Here is an 18,114-nt window from a genome sequence, read left to right as displayed (position 1 = left end):
CTTTTTTATGCAAATGTAATGAATAACACTAATCACTGTTTTAATGTTATATCAATCTTAAATTCTATATAAACTAGTAAATATATATTACTGGTTTCAGTTTGCTAAGTTTAACATTTTTACATCTATGGATATGAATATAATTACCTGTAATTTTCCTTTTATCTTAATATCCTTGTCAAGTTTTATTATCAAAGTATTCTGTTTTATGAAAGAAGATAGGGAGTATTCCTTTTTTTCTATTCTCTGGAATAATTTGGATTTATTTCTAGGATTGCATTGGATTTATTGTTTGGTTGAATTAACTATTAAAAATAAGAAATTATATTAAAGAAAATAGGGCTGTTCAAGTTTTTTACTTCTTTTTGTGTTAATTTTGGAAAATTGTATTGTTAGAAATTTCCATTACTTAAACATTTTCAAAATTGGCAAAAAGTTGTCCATATTACCTTAAACTTTTCCAGGTCTATATAATCCATACTGATCATAAGGATGTCCCCGTTTTGTTGCTGATACTGATTTTTTCATGCCTTTCTCTTTTTCTTTCATTAATATCAACATAAGGTTTTAAAAATTTTACTAATATCCTAAAAGAAACAATATCTGAATTTTGTTGATCTTTTCTGTTATTTATTTTTTATATCACTTTATGCTGTTACCTTTATTTCTTCCTTCCCTCTATTTTCTTTGGATTTTATTTTATTGTTTTTTAACTTTTTAAGATAGATGCATAACTCACTTTTAGCTTTTTTTCCTTTTGAATACATAAATTTTTTTTCTTTTTTTAATATTTTATTTTATTTTTTAACTTAACAGTATTGTATTGGTTTTGCCATATATCAACATGAATCTGCCACAGGTATACATGAATACATACTTTTTAAACCTTTAAATTTTCTTTAAGCATGGCACCATATCCTATGTATTTTGATACTTAGTAACTTCATTATCTTCAGTTAAAATATTTTATAATTTTCAATATATTCTCTTCATTGAGCCCTAATTTACTTAAGCATGTATTTCTTAATTTCTAAATTAACAGAAATATTCCAGGGAAATATCTGATACTGATTTCTAGTATAATTGCATTGTGACCCTAGAATATACTTTGCATGACTTTAGTTGCTTGAAATTTGTAGAACCTTACTTGATTCATAATATGATAAATTTTTGAAATATTCCATGTGTATGTAAAAAGAATGTGTATTATTCAGTTTTTGTCTGTATTATTCTATACATGTTAATTAGGTTGTTTACTCTTCATGTCTTTCCACTTTATCCGAACTGATTTTCTGTTTGCTTTCATTATAAAGAGAAGTATATTATCACCTTTCACTATAACTGTGTGTTTATCTATCCCTTTTTGCTGTCAGTTTCACATAGCTTTTGAAGGCTATGTTCAGTTCGGTTCAATTCAGTCGCTCAGTCGTGTCTGACTCTTTGCAACCCCATGGACTGCAGCACACCAGGCTTCCCTGTCTATCACCAACTCCCGGAGCTTATTCGAACTCATGTCCATCGAGTGGGTGATGCTATCCAACCATCTCTACCTCTGTTGTTGTCCCCTTCTCCTCCCGCAAAGCTATGTCATTAGACACAAAAACATACAGAATTTTCCATAAAATATTCTTACTTTTTCCTTAAGCTCTGTTTTCTGATATTATGGTTATGCAAACTTTTATTTAATGGAATTTTTTTTACTTGCAATCTTTTTATGTCAGTAGATTTTAGATATTCTCTCAAAAAGAATATAATTTTTAATGCAATCTGATAATGTTTATTTTTTAATTGGAATATTATGCTCTTTATATTTAGTATACTTACTGATATTTCAGTTTAAATCTACCATTCTATTATGAGCTTTCTATTCTGTCTGCTTTGTTCTTTCCTCTTCATTCTCAACTTCATTTATATTGATAAATTATTATTCTATTTTCCTTCTATTTCCCACAAAGTTATACACCCTTACTATTAAGTGGTTGGCTTACTTACTGTAGCATGTATTCTTGGCTTATGAAAATCTAGTTATCAATTGGTTCTTTCAGACTCTACCCAGAAAATGAAAGTAGATCAAAGACATTAAATAATTTCATTCACCCTCATTTTACTTAGATTGATTTAATTTTATGTATCTTCCTTTTAAGTATAAATGCTATTATTTGGTATGTATCTTATTTATGTATATATTACAAGCCAAACAAAACCCGATTATGACTCTCTTACGTAGCCAATAATCTTTTTTACTCATTTATTTAGCTATTACAGTCAGTTTTCAAAAATAGAATAACCACTCAGCCAAAAATTTGTTTAGTTTTCAATACTGATGATGCCATACACATTTAAACAGGGTATGAAAATGTTTATTACTTACATAATGAAGCTGACTGAGGAGAGCAGGGCAGATCTCCTAAGATGGTCTCAAAAATTTGGGAGAATTAGAAGATGACACTTGTTGTTCAGTAGCTCAGTCATGTCCGACTCTTTGCAACTCCAAGGACTGCAGCACACCAGGCTTTCCTGTCCTTCACCATGTCCTAGAACTTGCTCAAACTCATGTCCATTGAGTTGGTGATGCCATCCAACCATCTCATCCTCTGTCATCCCATTCTCCTCCTGTGTTCAATCTTTCCCAGCATCAGGGTCTTTGTTAATAAGCTGGTTCTTCACATCAGGTGGCCAAATTATTGGAGCTTCAGCTTCAGCATCAGTCCTTCCAATAAATATTCAGGACTGATTTCCTTTAGGATGGACTGGTTGGATCTCCTTGCAGTCCAAGGGGCTCTCAAGAGTCTTCTCCAACACCACAGTTCAAAAGCATCAATTCTTCGGCACTCAGCTGTCTTTATAGTCCAACTCTCATATCCATACATGACTACTGGAAAAACCATGCTGCTGCTGCTAAGTCGCTTTAGTCGTGTCCGACTCTGTGCGACCCCATAGACGGCAGCCCACCAGGCTCCCCCGTCCTTGGGATTCTCCAGGTAAGAACACTGGAGTGGGTTGCCATTTCCTTCTCCAATGCATGAAAGTGAAAAGTGAAAGTGAAGTTGCTCAGTCGTCTCCGACTCTTCACGACCCCATGGACTGCAGCCTACCAGGCTCCTCCATCCATGGGATTTTCCAGGCATGAATACTAGAGTGGGGTGCCATCGCCTTCTCTGACTGGAAAAACCATAGCTCTGACTATATGGACCTTTGTTGGCAAAGTAATACCTCTGCTTTTTAATATGCTGTCTAGGTTGGTCATATCTTATCTTTCAAGGAATAAGCATCTTTTAATTTCATGGCTGCAGTCACCATCTCCAGTGATTTGGGAGCCCAAGAAAATGAAGTCTCTCACTGTTTCCATTGTTTGCCATGAAGTGATGGGACTGAATGCCATGATCTTAGTTTTTTCAATGTTGAATTTTAAGCCAGCCTTTCACTCTTCCTCTTTCACTTTCATCTAGAGGCTATTTAGTTCCTCTTTGCTTTCTGCCATAAGTGTGGTGTCATCTGCATATTCGAGGTTATTGATATTTCTCCCGGCTGTCTTGATTCCAGCTTGTGCTTCATCCAGCCTGGCATTTAGCAGGAGGTACTCTGCATGTAAGCTAAATAATCAGGGTGACAATATACAGCCATGACATACTCCTTTCTCAGTTTTGAACCATTCTGTTGTTCCATATCCAGTTCTAACTATTGCTTCTTGATCTGCATACAGGTTTTGCAGGAGGCAGGTAAGATAGACTAGCTAGGAGTTTTTATGGTGGTTAGAGGGTGGGCTAACATGAGGGTTTGTATGTAAGTAGGGGCCTAAATCATTCAAATCTCACACTGGTACCAGAGGGAATACCCAGACATTTTTCTTAACCTGTTCAGAAATGGAGCAGAACAGAAAGTCAAGAGGGAGAAGGGGTACTTTAAAAACTTTTAGCATTCAAACATCAAAACATGGAGCCAGGCTCCCTAATACATAGGCTTTCCATTGCTTTTAATGACTTCCTACATTTCTAAGTTTCCATCTGAGATGGAAACTTTTCATTGTACCTGAAGAACATCCTTTAATATTTATTTTAGTGTGTCTCTTTCTGGGAAATTATTTTGTCAATCTGAAAAGATTTCTTTCACTATCAATTTCAGAAGATATGAGGTTGAAAGTTGTTATGGGGCGGTCCTAAGATGGCGGAGGAATAGGATGGAGAGACCACTTTCTCCCCCACAAATTCATCAAAAGAACATTTGAATGCTGAGCAAATTCCACAAAACAACTTCTGAATGCTGGCAGAGGACATCAGGCACCCAGAAAAGCAGCCCATTGTCTTCGAAAGGAGACAGTTGACATCCACCAGGAGGGTTGCAGCCAGAGATCAGCTCCACAGAAGAGACACATGGCACACTGGAGACAGGCACATCTACTGCAACCCAGGAATCTGAGTAGCTGGGATGGGGAAGTGATAAGATGCACTCGCCACCTGCGGAGAGTGCGCTTGCCAAGCACCTGGTCGCCTGAACTGCTCGTACCTGGGAAGGGGACAAAACGCAGGCCCAACCAAGTCTGTGCCTTTGTGGAGTACCTGAGAACCTGAACCTGAGTGGCTTAGACCTGGGAAGTGCACGCAACCCAGAGCCTGCTCCCTGCAGAGCAACCTGGAGCCAGAGCAGTGTAGACTGGGAAAGCACACTTGCCGTGAGTGGGGGCAAACCCAGTGTGGCCCAGACACTGTGAGCACTCCCCACACATGCCAGTGATATTTGTTTGCAGTGTTCCTTCCTCCCCACAGCACAATTGAACAAGTGAGCCTAAATAAGAGACCACCTTTGCCCCCTTGTGTCAGGGTGGAAATTAGACACTGAAGAGACCTACAAACAGAAGAAGCCAAATAAACTGAGGGAACCAATTTGGAAGTGACAGGTGCAACAGATTAAAATCCCTGTAGTTAACACCGGATACATTGGAAGGGGCCTATAGGTCTTGAGAAGTATAAGCTGGAACAATGAACTATCTGAAACTGAACTGACCCCGAACTGACCCCACACTGCCCGCAACAGCTCCAGAGAAATTCCTAGAAATACTTTTACTATTATCATTTAAAAAATTTTTTTTCTTTTTTTATGTCCTCTATTACTCCTTTAAGTTTCATTTTTATAACCTACTATTACCCGCAAAAACAAACAAACAAACAAAAAAAACCCTATTTTTAAAGCAAACTTCATATATATTTCTTATACTTTTTGTGATATTGTTTGGTTTTTATTAATATTGTATTTTTGAGAGCCTAATTTTTAATCTTTGCTTTATGGTGCTGCTGCTGCTAAGTTGCTTCAGTCGTGTCCGACTCTGTGTGACCCCATAGACGGTAGCCGGTATTTGTTATCAATTTTGTACATTTAAGAATCCAATCTTCAGTACCCATTTTTACTTAGGAGTGTGATTACTGGCTTGATTACTCTCTCCCCCTTTTGACTCTCCTTTTAGTCCCCCAGGTCACCTCTATCTCCCCTGCCACCTTCTCTTCTCTACTCAACTCTGTGAATCTCTTTGTGTGTTCTGGGTTGTGGAGAACACTTAGGGAACAGAGTAATGCCTAGATCTATCTCTCTCCTTTTGATTCCCCCTTTTCTCCTGCTCACCTCTATCTCCTTCCTCCCTCTTCTCTTCTCTATGTAATTCCGTGAACCTCTCTGAGGGTTCCAGACTATGGAGAGCACATAGGGAATTTTTTTACTGGCTAGATTGCTTTCTCCCCTTTTGATTCCCCCCTTCTCCTCCTGGTCACCTCTATCTCCCTATCTCTCTTCTCTTCTCCATGTAACTTTGTGAACCTCTGGGTGTCCTTCACTGTGGAGAATCTTTTCACCATTAACCTAGATGTTTTATCATTGGTACTGTATGGATGGAGAAGTCTTGAGGCTACTGTAAGAATAAGACTGAAAACCAGAGGCAGGAGGCTTAAGCCCAAAACCTGAGAACACCAGAGAGCTCCTGACTCCAGGGAACCTTAATTGATAAGAGATCATCCAAAAGCCTCCATCAGATCAGATCAGTCGCTCAGTCGTGTCCGACTCTTTGCGACCCCATGAATCGCAGCATGCCAGGCCTCCCTGTCCATCACCAACTCCCGGAGTTCACTGACCTACACCAAAACCAAGCATCACCTAAGATCCAACAAGTTCCAGAGCAAGACATACAATGCAAATTCTCGAACAACGCAGGAACATAGCCCTGAGCTTCAATATACAGGCTGCCCAAATTCACACCAAACCCGTAGACATCTCAAAACTCCCTACTGGACACTTCATTGCACTCCGGAGAGAAGTCCAGCTCCACCCACCAGAACACTGACGCAAGCTTCCCTAACCAGGAAGCCTTGACAAGCCACTCATCCAACCCCACCCACAGGAAGGAACCTCCACAATAAAGAGGAACCATAAACTGCCGGAATACAGAAAGGCCATCCCAAACACAGCAATTTAAACAAGATGAAAAGGCAGAGAAATACTCAGCAGGTAAAGGAACATGATAAATGCCTACAAAACCAAACAAAAGAGGAAGAGATAGGGAGTCTACCTGAAAAAGAATTCAGAATAATGATAGTAAAAAGGATCCAAAATCTTGAAAACAAAATGGAGTTACAGATAAATAGCCTGGAGACAAGGATTGAGAAGATGCAAGAAATGTTTAACAAGGACCTAGAAGAAATAAAAAGGAGTCAATCAATAATGAATAATGCAATAATGAGATCAAAAACACTCTGGAGGGAACCAACAGCAGAATAACTGAGGCAGAAGATAGGATAAGTGAAGTAGAAGATAGAATGGTAGAAATAAATGAAGCAGAGAGGAAAAAAAGAAAAAAAGAATTAAAAGAAATGAGGACAACCTCAGGGACCTCTGGGACAATGTGAAATGCCCCAGCATTCAAAGCATAGGAGTCCCAGAAGAAGAAGACAAAAAGAAAGGCCAAGAGAAAATACTCAAGGAGATAATAGTTGAAAACTTCCCTAAAATGGGGAAGGAAATAGCCATCCAAGTCCAAGAAACCCAGAGAGTCCCAAACAGGATAAACCCAAGGTGAAACACCCCAAGATACATATTAATCAAATTAACAAAAATCAAACACAAAGAACAAATATTAAAAGCAGCAAGGGAAAAACAACAAATAACACACAAGGGGATTCCCATAAGGATAACAGCTGATCTCTCAATAGAAACTCTTCAGACCAGAAGGGAATAGCGGAACATACTTAAAGTGATGAAAGAGAAAAACCTACAACCCAGATTATTGTACCCAGAAAGGATCTCATTCAAATATGAAGGACAAATCAAAGCTTTACAGACAAGGAAAGGCTGAGAGAATTCAGCACCACCAAACCAGCTCTTCAACAAATGCTAAAGGATCTTCTCTAAACAGGAAACATAGAAAGGGTGTATAAACTCAAACTCAAAACAACAAAGTAAATGGCAAGGGGATCATACTTATCAATAATTACCTTAAATGTAAATGGGTTGAATGCCCCAAGCAAAAGACAAAGACTGGCTGAATGGATACAAAAACAAGACCCTTATATATGCTGTCTACAAGAGACATACCTCAAAATAAGGGACACATACAGACTGAAAGTGAAGGGCTGGAAAAAGATATTTCACACAAATGGAGACCAAAAAAGCAGGAGTAGCAATACTCATATCAGATAAAATGGCCTTTGAAATAAAGGCTATGAAAAGAGACAAAGAAGGACACTACATAATGATCAAAGGATCAATCCAAGAAGAAGATATAACAATTATAAACCAACATAGGAGCACAGCAATATGTAAGGCAAATGCTCACAAGTATGAAAGGGGAAATTAACAATAACACAATAATAGTGGGAGGCTTTAATACCCCATTCACACCTATGGATAGATCAACTAAACAAAATTAACAAGGAAACACAAAGTTTAAATGACACAATGGACCAGTTAGACCTAATTGATATCTACAGGATATTTCACCCCAAAACAATAAATTTCACCTTTTTCTCAAGTGCACACAGAACCTTCTCCAGGACAGATCACATCCTGGGCCATAAATCTAGCCTTGGTAAATTCAAAAAAATTTGAAATCATTCCAAGCATCTTTTCTGACCACAATGCAGTAAGATTAGATATCAATTACAGGAAGTAAAAAAAACAACCTAATAACTCCAACATATGGAGGCTAAATAACATGCTTCTGAATAACCAATAAATCATAGAAGAAATCAAAAAAGAAATTTAAAAATGCTTAGAAATGAATGAAGAAAACACAACAACCCAAAACCTATGGGACACTGTAAAAGCAGTGCTAAGGGGAAGGTTCATAGCAATACAGGCTTACCTCAAGAAATAAGAAAACAGTCAAATAAATAACCTAACTCTACACCTAAAGCAACTAGAAAAGGAAGAAATGAAGAACCCAGGGTTAGTAGAAGGAAAGAAATCTTAAAAATTAGGGCAGAAATAAATGCAAAAGAAACAAAAGAGACTATAGCAAAAATCAACAAAGCTAAAAGCTGGTTCTTTGGGAAGATAAATGAAACTGACAAACCATTAGCCAGACTCATCAAGAAACAAAGGGAGAAGAATCAAATCAACAAAATTAGAAATGAAAATGGAGAAATCACAACAGACAACACAGAAATGCAAAGGATTATAAGAGACTACTATCAGCAACTATATGCCACTAAAATGAACAACTTGGAAGAAATGGAAAAATTCTTAGAAAAGTATAACTTTCCAAAACTGAACCAGGAAGAAATAGAAAATCTTAACAGACCCATCACAAGCACAGAAATCAAAACTGTAATCAGAAACCTTCCAGCAAACAAAAGCCCAGGGCCAGACGGCTTCACAACTGAATTCTACCAAAAATTTAGAGAAGAGCTAACACCTATTTATAGCATATTCAAAAGCAGAGACATTACTTTGCCAACAAAGGTCCGTCTAGTCAAGGCTATGGTTTTTCCTGTGGTCATGTATGGATGTGAGAGTTGGACTGTGAAGAAGGCTGAGCACCAAAGAATTGATGCTTTTGAACTGTGATGTTGCAGAAGACTCTTGAGAGTCCCTTGGACTGCAAGGAGACCCAACCAGTCCATTCTGAAGGAGATCAGCCCTGGGATTTCTTTGGAAGGAATGATGCTAAAGCTGAAACTCCAGTACTTTGGCCACCTCATGCGAAGAGTTGACTCATTGGAAAAGACTCTGGGAGGGATTGAGGGCAGGAGGAGAAGGAGACGATAGAGGATGAGATGGCTGGATGGCATCTCTGACTTGATGGACGTAAGTCTGAGTGAACTCCAGGAGTTGGTGATGGACAGGGAGGCCTGGCGTGCTGCGATTCATGGGGTCGCAAAGAGTCGGACATGACTGAGCAACTGAACTGAACTGAGCACCTATCTTAGTCAAACTCTTCCAGAAAATTGCAGAGGAATGTAAACTTCCAAACTCATTCTATGAGGCCACCATCACCCTAATAACCAAAATCAGACAAATATGCCACAAAAAAAGAAAAGTACATGCCAATATCTCTGATGAACATAGATGCAAAAATCCTTAGATGCAAAAATTCTAGCAAACAGAATCCAACAACATACTAGAAAGATCATACATCATAACCAAGTGGGCTTTATCCCAGGAATGCAAGGATTCTTTAATATCCACAAATCAATCAATGTAATACACCACATTAACAAATTGAAAGATAAAAACCATATGATTATCTCAGTAGATGCAGAGAAATCCTTTGACAAAATTCAACATCCATTTATGATAAAAACTCTCCAGAAAGCAGGAATAGAAGGAACATACCTCAACATAATAAAAGCTATATATGACAAACCCACAGCAAACATTATCCTCAATGGTGAAAAATTGAAAGCATTTCCCCTAAAGTCAGGAACAAGACAAGGGTGCCCACTCTCACCACTGCTACTCAACATAGTTTTGGAAGTTTTGGCCATAGCAATCAGAGCAGAAAAAGAAATAAAAGGAATCCAAATTGGAAAAGAAGAAGTAAAACTCTCAGTTTGCAGATTACATGATCCTCTACATAGAAAACCCTAAAGACTCTACCAGAAAATTACAAGAGCTAATCAATTAATATAGTAAAGTTGCAGGATATAAAATCAACACACAGAAATCCCTTGGATTCCTATACACTAACAATGAGAAAACAGAAAGAGAAATTAAGGAAACAATTCCATTCACTATTGCAACAAAAAGAATAAAATAATTAGGAATATATCTACCTAAAGAAACTAAAGACCTATATATAGAAAACTATAAAACACTGGTGAAAGAAATCAAAGAGGACACTAATAGATGGAGAAATATACCATGTTCATGGATCAGAAGAATTAATATAGTGAAAATGAGTACACTACCCAAAGCAATCTATAGATTCAATGAAATCCCTATCAAGCTACCAATGTTATTTTTCACAGAACTAGAACAAATAATTTCACAATTTGTATGGAAATATAAAAACCTTGAATAGCCAAAGCAATCTTGAGAAAGAAGAATGGAACTGGAGGAATCAACCTGCCTGACTTCAGGCTATACTACAATGCTACAGTCATCAAGACAGTATGGTACTGGCACAAAGACAGAAATATAGATCAATGGAACAAAATAGAAAGCCCAGAGATAAATCCACGCACCTATGGACACCTTATCTTTGACAAAGGAGGCAAGAATATACAATGGATTAAAGACAATCTCTTTAACAAGTGGTGCTGGGAACTCTGGTCAACCACTTGTAAAAGAATGAAACTAGAACACTTTCTAACACCATACACAAAAATAAACTCAAAATGGATTAAAGATCTAAACATAAGACCAGAAACTATAAAACTCCTAGAGGAAAACATAGGCAAAACACTCTCCAACATACATCACAGCAGGATGCTCTATGACCCATCTCCTAGAGTCATGGAAATAAAAGCAAAAATAAACAAATGGGACCTAATTGAACTTAAAAGCTTTTGCACAACAAAGGAAACTATAAGCAAAGTGAAAAGACAGGCTTCAAAATGGGAGAAAATAATAGCAAACGAAGCAACTGACAAACAACTAATCTCAAAAATATACCAGCAACTCCTGCAGCTCAATTCGAGAAAAAAAAAATGACCCAATCAAAAAGTGGGCCAAAGAACTAAACAGACATTTCTCCAAAGAAGACATACAGATGGCTAACAAACACATGAAAAGATGCTCAACATCATTCATTATCAGAGAAATGCAAATCAAAACCACAGTGAGGTACCATCTCATGCCAGTCAGAATGGCTGCTATCCAAAAATCTACAAACAGTAAATGCTGGAGAGGGCTTGGAGAAAAAGGAACCCTCTTACACTGTTGGTGGGAATGCAAACTAGTACAGCCACTATGGAGAACAGTGTGGAGATGCCTTCAAAAACTGGCAATAGAACTGCCATGTGACCCAGATATCCCACTGCTGGGCATACACACCGAGGAAATCAGAATTGAAAGAGACACGTGTACCCCAATATTCATCACAGCATTGTTCATAATAACCAGGACATGGAAGCAACCTAGATGTCCATCAGCAGATGAATGGATAAGAAAGCTGTGGTACATATACACAATGGAGTATTACTCAGCCATTAAAAAGAATACATTTGAATCAGTTCTAATGAGGTGGATGAAACTGGAGCCTATTATACAGAGTGAAGTAAGCTGAAAATAAAAACACCATATATACTAACGCATATATGGAGAAGGCAATGGCACCCCACTCCAGTACTCTTGCCTGGAAAATCCCATGGATGGAGGAACCTGGTAGGCTGCAGTCCATGGGGTCGCTAGGAGTCAGACACGACTGAGCGACTTCACTTTCACTTTTCACTTTCGTGCATTGGAGAAGGCAATGGTAACCCCACTCCAGTGTTCTTGCCTGGAGAATCCCAGGGATGGGGGAGCCTGGTGGGCTGCTGTCTCTGGGGTCGCACAGAGTCCGACACAACTGAAGAGACTTAGCAGAAGCAGCAGCAGCAGCAACGCATATATATGGAATTTAGAAAGATGGTAATGATAACTCTATATACGAAACAGCAAAAGAGACACAGATATATAGAACAGTCTTTTGGATTCTGTGGGAGAAGGCGAGAGTGGGATGATCTGAGAGATAGCATTGAAACATGTATATTATTATATGTGAAACAGATTGCCAGTCCAGGTTCAATGCATGAGACAGGGTGCTCAGGGCTGGTGCACTGGATGACCTGGAGGGATGGGATGGGGAGGGAGATGGGAGGGGGCTTCAGGATGGGGAACACATGTACACCCATGGCTGATTGATGTCAATGTATGACAAAAACCACTACAATATTGTAAAGTAATTAGCCTCCAATTAAAATAAATTTTTAAAAGAGTTTTTATAACACTTTATAAAGATACTATTCCATTCTTAGGTGATATTCATTGTTTCTGCTGAGCAGTCAGCTATGTGTCTGATTATCACTCTTTTAAAGGTAATAGTTTCTATAACTTTTAATTTTTTTCCATTTGGGGGTTTTAGCAATTTTATTATTTAGTGCCTCAGTGTAGATTTCTTTTTAGGATATTCTTCCTGGGATTTATAGTCATTCTTGAGTAGATAGCTTGATGTCTTGGTTTTAGAAAATTCTCACCTACTATCACTTCAAAATTCACTTCAGTCTAATTATATCTCTCTTTTCTTTGTACTTCAGGTCTATTATTTTTCTCCTCCATTTTTAGGACTCTATTGAAATGTTATACCTTCTCACTGCATCTTCTACATCTGTTATCATCTCTTCTGTTATTATCATTTCATTTTTACTGGGCTTACTAAGGATATTCCAAGTTATTAATCTCACTTAGATTGTGTATATTCTACTATTAAACCCATCTATTGATTCCTAATTTCAGTTCTTATTTTCAGGTTTAAAGATTTCATTGAGTTTTTCTTTCTCTGCCAAACTTCTTGATCTATTTTTTATTTTCTTGAACATGAGAAGCAGATTTATTTTAAAGCTTTTACTTGGTTATACCTATTTCTGAAGTTCCTACAGATTAATTTCTACTGTTGTAGTTTCTGCTGGATTTTTCTCATATTCTCTTGCTCATCATGGAGCCGTTTTAAAATTATGTGCTAGAAATTATAGCTTTAAATTGTTTATAGGAATAATAGAGTGCCTGAGATATATTACACTATGTAGAAAGGCATTTGAGAACTTCAGCAAGATCTGAGTGCACAGGCATTCTTGGATACCGAAGACTAATAAATTGGTATTACTTTAATTCTATTTCAAGGATTAAGATAATTCAAGGCTGAGCTACAAGAATTTGTCTATTCTGACTTACCCTGTTCCTTAGGATATATCCCTTTATGGTCTCATCCCAAAACAGGAGTATTCAGTGTGTCTGTTCATCACCTTGCAGGGCTCTGGACTAAAATCTTCTTAGAGCCTCATGAAAATGTCAAAGTTTCACTTAGCCTCTCAGTTGCTTATTCCAAAATTAGAAAACTATACCAAGGGAAATGGAGCTCTAATCTTCGGTTTCACCTCTGACCATCTCCCTCTCCTGCACTGTGAGCCAGGAATTCTTCATTATCTTGTTGGCTTTTTAGTACCTTCAAAATAAAATTTTAAAAACTATTTTGCCTGATTTTTGTCTTTTGTCAGAACAAATGAAAAAGTTACATAGTTTGACATTACTGGGAGTGGAAACTGGTAGAGTGAATATTTTTACAACTTCAGTAATTAATTGTTTATATAAATTTATACCAGAAAGACTGTTAGTATATCCAAACTATTATTTCATAGATATAATTTCTTAGAATGAATTAAAAACTTAACCAGCCAATTGGAAGAATATATTCAGGTAATAATAGGTAATGATGGCAAAAATTATGAAATTTGAATGAAATTAATTATGTGAAACTACAGTTCAGTTCAGTTGCCCAGTTGTGTCTGACGCTTTGCGACCCCATGAACTGCAGCACGCCGGGCCTCCCTGTCTATCACCAACTCCCGGGGTTTACTCAAACTCATGTCCATTGAGTCGGTGATGCCATCCAACCATCTCATCCTCTGTCATCCCCTTCTCCTCACGTATTCAATCTTTCCCAGCAACAGGGTCTTTTCCAATGAGCGGGTTCTTTGCTTCAGGTGGCCAGCTTCAGCATCAGTCCTTCCAATGAATATTCAGGACTGATTTCCTTTAGGATGGACAGGTTGGATCTCCTTGCAGTCCAAGGGACTCTCAAGAGTCTTCTCCAACACCACAGTTCAAAAGCATCAATTCTTTGGCGCTCAGCTTTCTTTATAGTGCAACTCTCACATCCATACATGACTACTGGAAAAACCACAGCTTTGCCAAGACAAACTTTTGTTGGCAAAGTAATTTCTCTGCTTTTAAATATGCTGTCTAGGTTGGTCATAAATTTTCTTCCAAGGAGCAGGCATCTTTTAATTTCATGGCTGCAGTCACCATCTGCAGTGATTTGGGACAGAAGCCCCCAAAACTAAAGTCTGACACTGTTTCCACTGTTTCCCCATCTATTTCCCATGAAGATGGAACCAGATGCCATGATCTTTGTTTTCTGAATGTTGAGCTTTAAGCCAACTTTTTCACTCTCCTCTTTCACTTTCATCAAGAGACTTTAGTTCTTCTTCACTCTCTGCCATAAGGGTGGTGTCATCTGCGTATCTGAGGTTACTGATATTTCTCCTGGCAATCCTGATTCCAGCTTGTGCTTCATCCAGCCCAGCATTTCTCATGATGTACTCTGCATATAAGTTAAATAAGCAGGGTGACAATATACAGCCTTGACGAACTCCTTTTCCTATTTGGAACCAGTCTGTTGTTCCATGTCCAGTTCTAACTGTTGCTTCTTGACCTGCATACAGATTTCTCAGGAGGCAGATCAGGTCATCTGTTATGCCTTTCTCTTGAAGAATTTTCCACAGTTGGTTGTGATCCACACAATCAAAGGCCTTGGTGTAGTCAATAAAGCTGAAGTAGATGTTTTTCTGGAACTCTCTTGCTTTTTCAGTGATCCAGCAGATGTTGGCAATTGGATTTCTGGTTCTTCTGCTTTTTCTAAATCCAGCTTGAACATCTGGAAGTTCAACAGTTCACAGCACTGTTTAAGTCTGATGGAGAATTCTGAGCATTACTTTGCTAGCTTGTGAGATGAGTGCAATTGAGTGGTAGTTTGAGCATTCCTTGGCATTGCCTTTCTTTGGGATTGGAATGAAAAACAGACCTTACACAGCTTCTTAGAGTAATTCAGCTTCTACAAATATTTTCTTCCAGGGAATCCACTATTGCCCTAAATAATTCCTTACTAGAAAAACACTTTCTGTAACATTGAGTTCACAATTTTGTGTACCTTGTGCTGAAAATTAAGTACCTATTTATTTGAATCAATGCTAATACTGTATAATAAAAAGTTAGACATTGTTTTTTTTTTTTTATCATTGGCTCTTTATATGAGATTATTGATGTTGTGATGGGCCACAAAATTCCACTGAGGCCCCAGAGGAGTCCTATTTTATTATGGGTATAAGAAAGTTGCAAGTCTGTCACCAAACTTTAACTGTTCTAGTTATTTTCCTCCAGTGCTTTCTAATGCTTTATTATACATATAGTACTAAAGTCAAACATGATTGAATGACTGAACTGAACTGAAAATATTTTCATTTTATTTTTGACTAAACATTTTTCTTAAAGCCATGAAAATATATAATTTCAAACCATAAGTTTTCTGTTTGTTTTGCCACATTCACTAGAATTCTATTTTTTCATCAAAGTGTAGTTGATTTATGCAATATTGTGATAGTTTCAGATGAACAGCACAGTATTCAGTTATATGTACATATATATATTCTTGCTCATCATAGGTTTTATAAGATATTGAATATGGTTCCCTGTGCTATACAGTAGGTTCTTACTGTTTATTTTATGTATCAGTTCAGTCCAGTTCAATTCAGTCGCTCAGTCGTGTCCAACTCTTTGTGACCCCATAAATTGCAGCACACCAAGCCTCCCTGTCCGTCACCAACTCTCAGGGTTTACTCAAACTCATGTCCATTGAGTCAGTGGTGCCATCCAACCATCTCATACTCTGTCATCCCCTTCTCCTCCTGCCCCCAATCCCTCCCAGCATCAGGGTCTTTTCCAATGAGTCAACTCTTCACATGAGGTAGCCAAAGTATTGGAGTTTCAACCTCAGCATCAGTCCTTCCAATGAACACCCAGGACTGGTCTCCTTTAGGATGGACTGGTTGGATCTTCTTGCAGTCCAAGGGACTCTCAAGAGTCTTCTCAAACACCACAGTTCAAAAGCATCAATTCTTCAGCGCTCAACTTTCTTCACAGTCCAACCCTCAGATCCATATATGACCACTGGAAAAACCATAGCCTTGACTAGATGCACCTTTGTTGGCAAAGTAATATCTCTGCTTTTGAATATGCTATCTAGGTTGGTCATAACTTTCCTTCCAAGGAGTAAGCATCTTTTAATTTTATGTATAATGGTGTGTATTTGCTAATCTCAAACTCCTGATTTATCCCTCCCCTACTTTGATAACTGTCAGTTTATTTTCAATAAGTCTGTTTTGTAAATAAGTTTATTTGTATCTTTTTTAAAACATTAGCTTCCACCTGTGAGTGATATCATGTGATATTTGTCTTTCACTGTGGGTTACTTTACTTTGTATGATAATCTCTAGGTTCATCCATGTTGCTGCAAATGGAATTATTTCGTTCTTTTATATGGCTGAATAATATTCCATTATATGTATATACCACATCTTCTTTGTCCATTTATCTTCTGATGGACAAATAGATTGCTTCCATGTCTTGGCTGTTGTGAGTAATGCTGCCTTGAAAATTGGTGTGCATGTATATTTTGGGGTTTGAGTTTTCATCCTTTCTGAATATACGTCCAGGAGTAGGATTCCTGGATCATAGGGTAACAATTTTTAGTTTCTTAAGGAACCCCCATACTCTTCTCCATACTGGCTGAACCAATTTACATTCTCTTTACAATAGCATGGGAGAGTTCCCTTTTCTCTACACCCTCTCCAGCATGTATCATTTGTAGACTTTTTGATGATGGCCATTCTGACCAGCGTGAGGTGATACCTCACTGTAGTTTTGACTTGCATTTCTTTAGTGAATAAATAATAATTAGTGACATTGAGCGTCTTTTCCTGTGCCTGTTGTCCATCTAGATCTTTCTATAGACATGTCTACTTAGTATTTGGAGTTTTGTTCCAGCCACCCTGAAGGAAAGGTGTGTTGACCTGAGTACAGCCTGGCCTATGATGACCATGACAGCCTAAAAAGTGGCCTTGCCCCACCATGGGCCACACTGCTGCCCCACTGGGGCCCAGACACTCCCATGGGACAATGTGGCCTGGATAGTATGGTCATTTTAACAATATTGATTTTTTCAATCCAAGAACATGGTATATCTTTCCATCTGTTGTGTTGTCTTCAATATTATCAGCATCTTATAGTTTTTTGGAGCACAGGTCATTTGCCTCCTTAGGCAGGTTTACTCCTAGGTGTTTTTTCTTTTTTGATGCAATGGTAAATGGGACTGATTCTTTAATTTCTCTTTCTGATATTTTATTGTTAGTGTACAGAAATGCAACAGATTTCTGTATATTAACTTTGTATCCTATAACTTTACCAAATTCATTTAGGAGCTCTAGTTGCTTTTTGGTAGCATTTTAAGGATTTCTTATTGTTTAGTTGCTAAGTCATGTCTGACTCTTTGTAACCCATGGACCGCAGCATACCAGGCTTGCCTGTCATTCACTGTCTCCCAAAGTTTGCTCAAACTCATGTTCATTGAGTTGGTGATGCCATTCAATCATCTCATCCTGTATCATCCCCTTCTCCTCCTGCCTTCAATCTTGAAAGTGGTTGCATCACAGCCTTGCCCATCCCAATGGCCTATGAATAATTTTAATATTTAAAAAATATATAGAGAAGTTGTATCATAGGAAATAACAAAAAACAAAGACAGATCACCATCTAAGTCAGAAGTTATTATTTGAAAAGATTAATAAAATAGATATATCTCTAGGAAGATTAAGAAAAAGCAAA

General features: G+C 37.8%; 1 long non-coding RNA gene across 4 annotated transcripts in view; it reads left to right on the top strand.

Moving 5' to 3' along the window:
- Positions 1-18,114, top strand: part of LOC112585561 — a 385,559-nt gene that overhangs the window by 287,388 nt on the left and 80,057 nt on the right. For 2 of the 4 annotated variants that reach the window (XR_006551652.2, XR_006551644.2), the window contains one exon: positions 4,123-4,638. The exons of the other annotated variants lie outside the window; for them this stretch is intronic. This is a non-coding gene — a long non-coding RNA (uncharacterized LOC112585561). Of the gene's footprint in view, positions 1-4,122; positions 4,639-18,114 lie in introns of those variants that run through there. 4 annotated transcript variants of the gene reach the window in all.

This window comes from Bubalus bubalis, chromosome 1 (assembly GCF_019923935.1).
Source record: "Bubalus bubalis isolate 160015118507 breed Murrah chromosome 1, NDDB_SH_1, whole genome shotgun sequence".
In the NCBI taxonomy this organism is placed as follows: Eukaryota; Metazoa; Chordata; class Mammalia; order Artiodactyla; family Bovidae; genus Bubalus; species Bubalus bubalis.
The sequence above is the reverse complement of the archived record's forward strand: the minus strand, read 5'-3'. Positions and strand labels throughout refer to the sequence as shown.